We start from the raw sequence: 10,913 nt of genomic DNA, 5'->3' as shown, positions 1-10,913 counted from the left end.
AATAAATGGTGCTTCCCCCACAGCCCTCTGAAAGAAAAAGCCATGTCTGGGTTGCCTTAGGTAAGAAATGTAAAACCAATGGGCCTTGGCCTCTAGGAAATGTATGGGACAGGGACCTTCAGAAGAGGGGAGCCCCAGGGGGAAACGGGTGGGATCAGGTGAGCCTGGAGAGGGGGCTCCGGTAGTGGCTGCTGAGCTTGAACTCTGCACTAGGCATTTTTCTCCTGTATGCCTAAGAGCCACACTGCCCTTTCTGGGGAAACCACTGGGGGCCTGGGCTAGAGGCAGAGACCGCACTATAAATTGTGCCTGCAGCAGCCCCTTAGACCAGTTCTTCCCAAGTCTGGTGCTAGATGAGGTTGGGGAAATGGAAGGGAGTGACTGCCTCCACCTCCACCTGAGAGCTGCATAACAAAGACCTTCCTCCTGGAGGACGGGGTAGGGGTGAAGGGGGGCTGGTAGCCCATCAGATTTTGCACGTAAGCAAGCTTCACAGGTAAAGCCTTAGTGCAATGAGAGTTTGAGAATTACTGTGTAAAGTTTCTCAACTAGTAAGTATCAGAATTTAAAATGTGTGGATTCTCTAAGCCAGTAATTCCACTTCTAGGAATCTGTGTTTAGAAGTAGCTGTACAACAATGATAAATGCTTATAGAAGATTATTCTTTGCAGAACTGTTCATTCGGGAAGATTGCAAACAGCTAAATACCCCTCACCAGGAGCTGGCCCATTATAGCAACTCTGAGACCTCTCTACTGCAGGCTCTGAAAATGGGGTAAGTTGGTGCACGCTAATGTAGGGGCATGGCCAAGGTGTGTTTATTGACAGCTTACAGTGTCCCAACATGGAGGGACTTTGGACATACTTGGTGAGAACTTTAGTGGGAAAACTTTTTCAAAGTGATAAGTTATTTTATTGTCATTTTTCTCTCCCCCACTTTTTTTCTTTTCTTTTTTTTTTTTTTTTGAAACAGAGTCTTACTCTGTCTCCCAGGCTGGAGTGCAGTGGGGCGATCTCAGCTCACTGCAACCTCTGCCTCCCGGGTTCAAGCGATTCTCCTGCCTCAGCCTAAAGGTGCCCACCACCATGCCTAGCTAATTTTTGTGTTTTTAGTAGAGACGGAGTTTTGCCATGTTGACCAGGCTGATCTTGAACTGACCTGAAGTGATCCACCGCCTCAACCTCCCAAAGTGTTGGGATTACAGGTGTGAGCCCAGCCTTCTCCCCCTCTTTCTAAATTAAAAAATATTGTGGTAAGAAGCTCCCCCCACCTTTTTTCCCCATGTTTGAAGAAACTGGGTCACTAAGGGAAGAAGAGACTTGCCTAATACGAGTTTGGGGTCCTGACCCTGGGAGGGAGCTGGGGATAGACTAGGAGAGGAAGGAGAGGTGGAAAGGCATCCAAGCCGAGACCAGCCTGGCTGCCCAGGTCATCTAAGTCAGTTCCCTGCCTCCGTGCCAGAAAAACCCAAACCGGAGGCTCTGGGATATGAGGCTCCAGGTTCATCCTGCCAGTTTCTAGTGAACTTGGTAATCACGTAGGTTCAAATGAATAAATCCACTGTAAAAAAAAAAAAAAAAAAAAAAAAAAAGGCGAGCCATTTCCTTTTTGTTTTTGAGACGGAGTTTCGCTCTTGTTGCCCAGGCTGGAGTGCAGTGGCAAGATCTCAGCTCACTACAACCTCTGCTTCCCAGGTTCAAGCGATTCTCCTGCCTCAGCCTCCTGAGTAGCTGGGATTACAGGCATGCAACCACCACACCCGGCTGATTTTGTATTTTCAGTAGAGACGGAATTTCGCCATGTTGGCCAGGCTGGTTTTCAACTCCTGACCTCAGGTGATCCGCCTGCCTCGGCCTCCCAAAGTACTGAGATTACAGGTGTGAGCCACTGCACGTGGCCACTGCTCCATTTTTGATGGAAGTGGGGAAAGGCACCAGCATTTACTGAGAATCCACATGAGCCAAGTCGTGTCTCAGGATAAAGGAGAAGATGGGGTTCTGTGGCGTAGAGGGAAGAGTCCAGCAAAGGCCAGGGAAAGTGGAAGTGTTCAGGAAACAACTGGATTGGGTGAGATGGAAGGGCCGTGAAGGCCAGCATAAAGAATTTGGATTTGGCAGTGTGGGCAGTAGAGAGCCCCAGCTGGTTCCTGTGGAGAGCTGGGGAGAGACTGAGGGAGGATAGTTGGTGACTCAGCTCTGGGTAATTGAGGCTGGGCGGATGGAGACCCGCCTCTGAGATCTAGGGAGATTTGTGGCTGTTATGTTAGGTTCTGCATTTTCATCTAATGTTGGTAAGTGGAATTCCACATCTTCCTCCTGAAAAGTCTTGTAGTGTCTTGTTGGTCAACCATAATTTGCCTAGCTCTCTCCTAGTTGTTGGGTATTTACTCACGTAACTAATTCCTGAGTGCCCGCCTGTGTCTGGCTGTGTGCCTACAGCTGGAAAACCTACAGCCAACCTTAGTCCTGAAGGCTTTGGGCGACAGTGCCTTATGGTGGGAAGGCTGTGGCCCTGGGACTTGGTTGCTAGCCAGGTGATTTAGGATAATCATCCACACCTTCTGAGCCTCCCTTTTCTCATGTTGTGGAAATACAAGGCTTTGGTGAGAGTCAAAGAAAACAGGCACACCCTTTGTTTTATTGTGCCTTGCTTTTTTGCGCTTTGCAGGTACTGCATTTTTTACAAAGTGAAGGATTTTGGCAACCCTGCGTCGAGCAAAGTCTACCGGCATTATTTTTCCAAAAGGATGCTCAGTCTGTGTCTCTGTGCCACATTTTGGTAATTCTTGCAATATTTCAAAGTTTTGTTGTTATTATTTCTAGTATGGTGATCTGCTATCAGTAATCTTTGATGTTACTATTGTAATTGTTTTGGGGGGTCATGAGTGATGCCTGTGTAAGATAGCAAACTTAATCCATCAATATTGTATGCGTTCTGACCGCTCCACCAACCAGCTGTTTGCAATTAGTAATCCTACAGTGGCCTCTAAGTGTTCAAGTGTAAGAATGTGTTGCAAATCTCTCACTTCACATCGAGAGCTAGAAATAATTAAGCTCGGTGAGAAAGGCATGTTGAAAGCCAAGATAGGCCTTTTTTGTTTTTTTTTAGTTTTTAGTAGAGGTGAGGTCTCGCTGTGTTGTACAGGCTGGCCTCCAACTCCTGGGCTCAAGTGATCCTCCTGCCTTGGCCTCCCAAAGTGTTGGGATTAAAGGTGTGAGCCACCATGCCCTGCCTCTGGAGTAGCACTTTTAATTTCACTCAAGAACTATTGGCCAGGTGCAGTGGCTCACACCTCTAATCCCAGCTACTGGGGAGGCTGAGGCGGGAGAATTGCTTGAACCTGGGAGGCAGAGGGTCCAGTGGACTGAGATCACACCACTACACTCCAGCCTGGGCGACAGCAAGACTCCGTCTCAAAACAAACCAAAACTATCTGGCTAGGTCTGATGGCTCATGCCTGTAATCCCAACACTTCAGGAGGCCGAGGCGGGAAGGTCTCTTGAACCCAGGAGTTTGAGGCCAGCCTGAGCAACATGGCAAGACCCTGTCTCAACAAAAAATAATCAGCTGGGCATGGTGGCAAATACCTGTAGTTCCAGCTACTTGGGAGGCTGAGGTGGAGGAAGGCTTGAGCCCAGGAGGTTGAGGCTGCAGTGAGGTATAATTGTGCCACTGTGCTCCAGCCTGCGTGAAAGAGTGAGACCCTGTCTCAAAAATTGGCCAGGCGTGGTGGCTTATGCCTGTAATCTTAGCACTTTGGGAGGCCAAGGTGGGCGGATCACCTGACGTAGGGAGTTCGAGACCAGCCTGACCAACATGGAGAAACCGCATCTCTACTAAAAATACAAAATTAGCTGGGCGTGGTGGCGCGTGCCTGTAATCCCAGCTACTCAGGAGTCTGAGGCAGGAGAATCGCTTGAACCTTGGAGGCGGAGGTTGCAGTGAGCCGAGATCTTGCCATTGCACTCTAGCCTGGGCAATAAGAGTGAAACTGCATCTCAGAAAAAAAAAAAAAAAAAAAGATCCTAAATTACTCTGCCTGTGCTCCAGAAATGGAACAAGAAAGCCTGGATAACAGCACATCTGTTTACAGCATAGTGTACTGAATATAGGTTCCACTGTAGGTCCCACTCTTGAGACCTACAGTTCAGAAAAGGCTCCTTATGAAATATTACCACTCATTGACACCTAGGCTTCATTGGAAGACTGGGAGTCTGCGCTCGGACCCGGAAACAGCTGGGTATGGCATCCCCAATCAGAGCAGTAGAAATCAGCAGGTCTGAGTTGGCCATTGTGTGGCCAGGGAGCTTAATGAGCATATTTTCTTCATTCTTTTTACTAGGGTCAGGGCTATAGAATGGAAGGGGATCAGATTTCATTTGCATGGTTTCATCCTTTTTATATGTGGGAATTTTCTTACCTCTCGGAATATCGTTTAAATTACAAGAGCAAATATACCATGTTCAGGATGGGAAGTTAAACCTTTGAGAGGCACACAAAGAAAAAGCGAAGACCCCTCCCCTGAGCCCTCCCTTCAGCATTAGCAGTGATGACAATTAGGTGTATATTCTTTCTTTTCCACCATCAGATAAGTGCATGTAGATGTCCACACAGGTCCTGAGAGATACTGCCTTCCCTGTTGCTCTCTCTTTTATTTTGCCTCAATTTTCAATAGGTCTGTATTTAATACTTTCTACATAAACATCTCTGCAGTTGTGAGAATTTCCTGAAATAGATTCTCTGAAGTGGAATTACTGGGACTGACAGCATGGGTAGATATTGTGAAAGCAGATTACCAAAGTGCTCACGTGCCGGCGATTGTGGTGTTGGTGAGCTTGTTTTACCCAGTCCGCAGCCACAGCAAGTGTTAGCAATTTTGTGTTAATTAATCTTTCCTCATTTTTTTTTTTTTTTTTTTCTGTTGAGACGGAGTCTCGCTCTGTCGCCCAGGCTGGAGTGCAGTGGCCGGGTCTCAGCTCACTGCAAACTCCGCCTCCCGGGTTCACGCCATTCTCCTGCCTCAGCCTCCGGAGTAGCTGGGACTACAGGCGCCCGCCACCTCGCACGGCTAGTTTTTTTTTGTATTTTTAGTAGAGACGGGGTTTCACCATGTTAGCCAGGATGGTCTCGATCTCCTGACCTTGTGATCCGCCCGTCTCGGCCTCCCAAAGTGCTGGGATTACAGGCTTGAGCCACCGCGCCCGGCCAATCTTTCCTCATTTGATGGGTGAAGACTAGCCTAGGTTTTTTTTTTTCTTTTTCTTTTTTTTTTTTTTGAGACGGAGTCTAGCCCTTCCGCCCAGGCTGGAGTGCAGTGGTGCTATCTCGGCTCACTGCAAGCTCCGCCTCCTGGGTTCACACCATTCTCCTGTAGTCTAGGTTTTTAATCTGCATTTTTTATTAGTGAGATTGAACACCTTACAATTTCAGAATGATTGGACACTGGTCACTGTGAATCATCTCCATATCTTTTCAGTCATAGTGATTTCTTTCTGATTTACAAGCTCTATTACACTAGTAAGGGTTCTCTTTGTTTGTTTGTTTCTTTTTTCATTTTTGAGACAGGGCAAGAGCTCTGTCACCCAGGATGGAATGCAGTCACTGCAGCCTTGACCTCCTGGGCTCAAGTGAGCCTCCTGCCTCAGCCTCCCAAAGTGCTGGGATTACAGGCCTGAGCCACAGTGCTGAGCTATGGTAAGGATTCTCAACCCTGGTTTGTCATGTTTGCTCCAAGTAGTTTTCCTTTTGTCTAAGATTATTGTTTGCCTTAAATTTTTCTAAAGTGTTTTAATTTTGGGGTTTAAAATTTTCACTTGGTCAAATGTCAGTCTTTGTGACGATACCCATTGCATTGAGTCTCAGAGAGAATATCTGATGTTTTCTTTTTGATTTTGTTTCTCAATGGCTTGTTTAACATTTAACCCTTTGCTGCATCTGGAATGTATTTTGGGTTGCAATGTGCAGTAAGAATCCTTACAGGTTTTTTATTTTTTATTTTTGTCTGATTTTCTGAACTGCACACCATTTCCTTCTTTCCTTTTTTTTTTTTGTATCTTAGTAGAGACGGGGTTTCACCATCTTGGCCAGGTTGGTATTGAACTCCTGACCTCGTGATCCCCCCACCTCGGCTTCCCAAAGTGCTGGGATTACAGGCGTGAGCCACTGCGCCCAGCCACCATTTCTTATCTTTCCTTTTTCTTTTTGAGATGGAGTCTCACTCTGTCACCCAGGCTAGAGTGCAGTGGCACAATCTCAGCTCACTGCAGCCTCCGCCTCCTGTGTTCAAGCAATTCTCCTGCCTCAGCCGCCCAAGTAGTTGGGATTACAGGTGCCTGCCACCACGTCCAGCTCATTCTTGTATTTTTAGTAGAGATGCGGGGTTTCACCATGTTGGCCAGGGTGGTCTTGAACTCCTGACTTCAAGTGATCCACCCACCTCGGCCTCCCAAAGTGCTGAGATTACAGGCATGACCACTGCACCCAGCCTTATCTTTCCCTTCTTCATGGCTTTTCCAAGGTGTTGAGTTCTTACATTATTTTTCATGGTATAACCCAAGGAGAGCTACCTTGATACTGCTACTTTAGAGGATGAAAAGACAGATTTTGGCTTGGGAAGGCCGACATTTCTGTAGTGGAAACGGATATCTCCCATGAAGCAAATGAAGTGTGCCCTTTAAGGATCCTAGTTGCCCATATTCTCTTCCAAACCCCTGGGAGGAGTCATGTTTTTATAAAATTTACAAAATTCAGAAATTTTAATTGTAATCATAATCAGTTAAGGCAACGTTTTTATTTTTTGTTGTTGTTGTTGTTTTTTGAGATGGAGTCTCGCTCTGTTACCCAGGCTGGAGCGCAGTGGTACAATCTTGGCTTACTGCAGTCTCTGCCTCCCAGGTTCAAGCAGTTCTCCTGCCTCAGTCTCCCGAGTAGCTGGTACTACAGGCGTGTGCCACCGCACCCTGCTAAGTTTTGTAATTTTAGTAAAGATAGGGTTTCACCGTGTTGGCCAGGCTGGTCTTGAACTCCTGACCTCAGGTGATCTGTCCGCCTCAGCCTCCCAAAGTGCTGGGATTACAGGCATGAGCCACAGTGCCTGGCCTCCATTTCCATTTTTATAGTTTTAATGATTGAAAGAATTTTCCATAGACTAGCTTCTAACTATGATCATTTTAAACCTCGTTTGTCTTACTTTACTCATGTACTTCTGATACAGACTTATAGGACACCTATATATCATGATCCCACCTCTGCTCCTGCAACTTTGTGCCATGGCAGCCTTTCCTATATCAGGACAGTTATCTATATTTGAACTGCCCATGGAAGTGACTGCAAACCACATAAATAGATAAACCTAAAGTAAACGTATTCCAAACTCAACCCTTGGCCAGATCCAAAAAAAGTCTGAGGCAGGAAGATCACTTGCGCCCAGGAGTTTGGATTTTGATCAGCCTGGGCAACATGGTGAAACCCCGTCTCTACAAAATAATTTAAAAATTAGCCAGGCATAGGCCAGTCGTGGTGGCTTACGCCTGTAATCCCAGCACTTTGGGAGGCCAAGGCAGGCGGATCACGAGGTCAGGAGATCAAGACCATCCTGGCCAACATGGTGAAACTCCATCTCTACTAAAAGTACAAAAATTAGCTGGGCGTGGTGGCGGGTGCCTGTACTCCCAGCTACTCGGGAGGCTGAGGCAGGAGAGTCACTTTGAACCTGGGAGGTGGAGGCTGCCGTGAGCTGAGATCACGCCATTGCGCTCTAGCCTGGGCGACAAGAGCGAAAACTCTGTCTCAAAAAAAAAAAAAAAAGGTCAGGCATGGTGGCTCACTCTTGTAATCCCAGCACTTTGGGAGGCCGAGGCGGGCGGATCATGAGGTCAGGAGTTCGAGACCAGCCTGGCCAACACAGTGAAACCCCCTAAAAATACAGCAATTAGCCAGGCGTGGTGGCAGGCGCCTGTAATCCCAGCTACTTGGGAGGCTGAGGCAGGAGAATCACTTGAATCCGGGAGGCGGAGTTTGCAGTGAACTGAGATTGCGCCACTGCATTCCAGCCTGGGCTACAAAGCTAGATGCCATCTCAAAAAAAAAAAAAAAAATTAGCCAGGCATGATGGTGCCCACCTGTGGTCCCAGCTACCCAGGAGGCTGAGGCAGGAGAATTGGTATTTGTTTTTGTTTTTGTTTTTTTGAGATGGAGTCTTGCTGTGTCACGAAGCTAGAGTGCAGTGGCATGATTTCAGCTCACTGCAACCTCCGTCTCCCAGATTCAAGAGATTCCCCTGCCTCAGCTTCCTGAGTAGCTTGGATTACAGGTGCGCTCCACCACACCTGGCTAATTTTTTGTCTTTTAGTAGAGACGGGGTTTCACCATGTTGGCCAGGATGGTCTCGATCTCCTGACCTTGTGATGGCGGGAGAATTGTTTGAGCCCAAGAGATCAAGGCTGCAGTGAACCATGATTATGCCACTACACTCAAGCCTGGGCAACAGAGCAAAACCCTGTCTCCAAAAAAGAAGGGGAGGGAGTTTTATTCTACCAGGAAGGTACTTGAGAAGAAACACTGAGTTTTCTTTATTTTCTCGATATAAAATGGTAGTGTAAAACCACTGTCATATGAAGGACGATAAAAAATGTTCCCCAAAAAGTAGGAAGCCCAGGCATCGTGGCTCACACCTCACTTTGGGAGACTGAGGCGGGCAGATCACAACATGGGAAAACTCCATCTCTACTAAAAATACAAAAATTAGCTGAGCGTGGTGGCACACGCCTGTAGTCCCAGCTACTTGGGAGGCTGAGGCATGAGAATTGCTTGAACCTGGGAGGCGGAGGCTGCAGTGAGCTGAGATCACGCCACTGGCACGCCAGCCTGGGCGACAGAGCAAGACTCTGTCTCAAAAAAAATAAAAATAAAAAAGGAAAAAGAGAAATGTTCCAGGCATTCAAATAATTAAAATACTATGTTATCTATCTGGATTTTGTGATGTGATATTTGTCAACTTTAAAAAATTTATAGGCCGGGCGCGGTGGCTCAAGCCTGTAATCCCAGCACTTTGGGAGGCCGAGACGGGTGGATCACGAGGTCAGGAGATCGAGACCATCCTGGTTAACACGGTGAAACCCCGTCTCTACTAAAAAATACAAAAAAAACCTAGCCGGGCGAGGTGGCAGGCGCCTGTAGTCCCAGCTACTCGGGAGGCTGAGGCAGGAGAATGGCGTAAACCCAGCAGGCAGAGCTTGCAGTGAGCTGAGATCGGCCATTGCACTCCAGCCTGGGTGAGAGAACGAGACTCCGCCTCAAAAAAAAAAAAAAAAATTTATAATCTGTTATAATTTCTTTTCCTTTTCTCATTTTGAATAAACATTCACATTTGTGCCAGATTTTGTACATTTAATTTTACATTCTTTTTCTAAAAGGGGGCTCCAAAAATTATAGAAGGTTCGGGTCCCATGAAACCTGGATCTGTCTTCAACCATTAGGATGAGTATGTTGTCAAAGATAAGCCATAACCTTTTAGAATATCTAGTTATAACTTGTCTCTTCTGGCCCTTTGGAAATTGGAATTTCTTGTCTTTTATTCTGATTTTTTTTTTCTTCTTTCATACAGTCGTATCTGCATACTGTGATTTTGACACTAAAATAAAACTTACTTTTTTTTTTTTGAGACGAAGTCTTGCTCTGTTGCCCAGGCTGGAGTGTAGTGGCATGATCTCGACTCACAGCCTCTGCCTCCCGGTTTAAGCGATTCTCCTGCCTCAGCCTCCAGAGTAGCTGGGATTACAGGCGCAGGCTACCACCTCCAGCTAATTTTTGTATTTTTAGTAGAGATGTGGTTTCACCCTGTTGGCCAGGCTGGTCTCGAACTCCTGATCTCAAGTGATCCGCCTACCTCGGCCTCCCAAAGTGTTGGGATTATAGGTGCGCCGAGCCTAAAATAAAACTTGGAAAGGGATCATTAAGTGAAGGGCAGTTCATGTACTGTGTTCTTTACCTTGACTTTTTCACTTAGCAGCATGTCTTGGAGACCTTTCTCTCGCTACATGAAGAGCTTCCTCATTTTTTTTTTTTTTTTTTTTTTTGAGACAGAGTCTCGCTCTGCCGCCCAGGCTGGAGTGCAGTGGTGTGATCTTGGCTCACTGCAAGCTCCGCCTCCCGGGTTCACGCCATTCTCCTGCCTCAGCCTCCCGAGTAGCTGGGACTACAGGCGCCCGCCACCTCGCCCGGCTAGTTTTTTTGTATTTTTCAGTAGAGACGGGGTTTCACTGTGTCAGCCAGGATGGTCTCGATCTCCTGACCTCGTGATCCGCCCGTCTCGGCCTCCCAAAGTGCTGGGATTACAGGCTTGAGCCACCGCGCCCGGCCGCTTCCTCATTTTTTTTAGCAGTTGTCCTTATGCCGTGGCTATCTCGCTTCCGTCTGATGATTCTCTTGTTAATTGTCATTTGGATTTTGATGCCGGAATTGTTATCACTGTCAGTGCTGCAGTAACTTTGCACATATATCATTTCACATGAGTATGAGGCTATCTGTAGGAGAAACTCTCAGCATTTGCATTCCCATCAGCAATGTATGGTAGAAGTTTAGGTTGGAAATAATGTTTTTCAGATTTTTCTTTTGTTATGGTAAAATGGACATAACATTAAATTTGTCATTTTAACCATTTTCAGGTGACATTAAGTACATTCATATGTTATACAACCACCTGCCATCCATCTCCAGTACTTTTTCATCTTCTCAAATGGAAACCCTGAACCCATTAAGCAGTGACTCCCTATTCTCTCCTCCTTGAAGCTGCTGGTAACCCCTCTTCTCCTTTTTATCTCTATGATTTTTTTTCTTTTCTTTTTTTTTTTTTTTTTTTTTTTTTGGAGACTGGAGTTTTTGCTCATGTTGCCCAGGCTGGAGTGCAATGGCAG

General features: G+C 46.5%; 1 long non-coding RNA gene across 1 annotated transcript in view; it reads left to right on the top strand.

The window, feature by feature from the left end:
• LOC107000414 (uncharacterized) overlaps positions 1-10,913 on the top strand; it is a 62,673-nt gene that overhangs the window by 36,181 nt on the left and 15,579 nt on the right. The window contains exon 4 of the long non-coding RNA XR_013399879.1: positions 672-774. This is a non-coding gene — a long non-coding RNA (uncharacterized LOC107000414). The remainder of the gene's footprint in view (positions 1-671; positions 775-10,913) is intronic.

The sequence above is a fragment of the Macaca mulatta genome, chromosome 10 (assembly GCF_049350105.2).
Source record: "Macaca mulatta isolate MMU2019108-1 chromosome 10, T2T-MMU8v2.0, whole genome shotgun sequence".
Taxonomy (NCBI): Eukaryota; Metazoa; Chordata; class Mammalia; order Primates; family Cercopithecidae; genus Macaca; species Macaca mulatta.
This window is presented reverse-complemented; position numbering and strand designations above follow the sequence as displayed.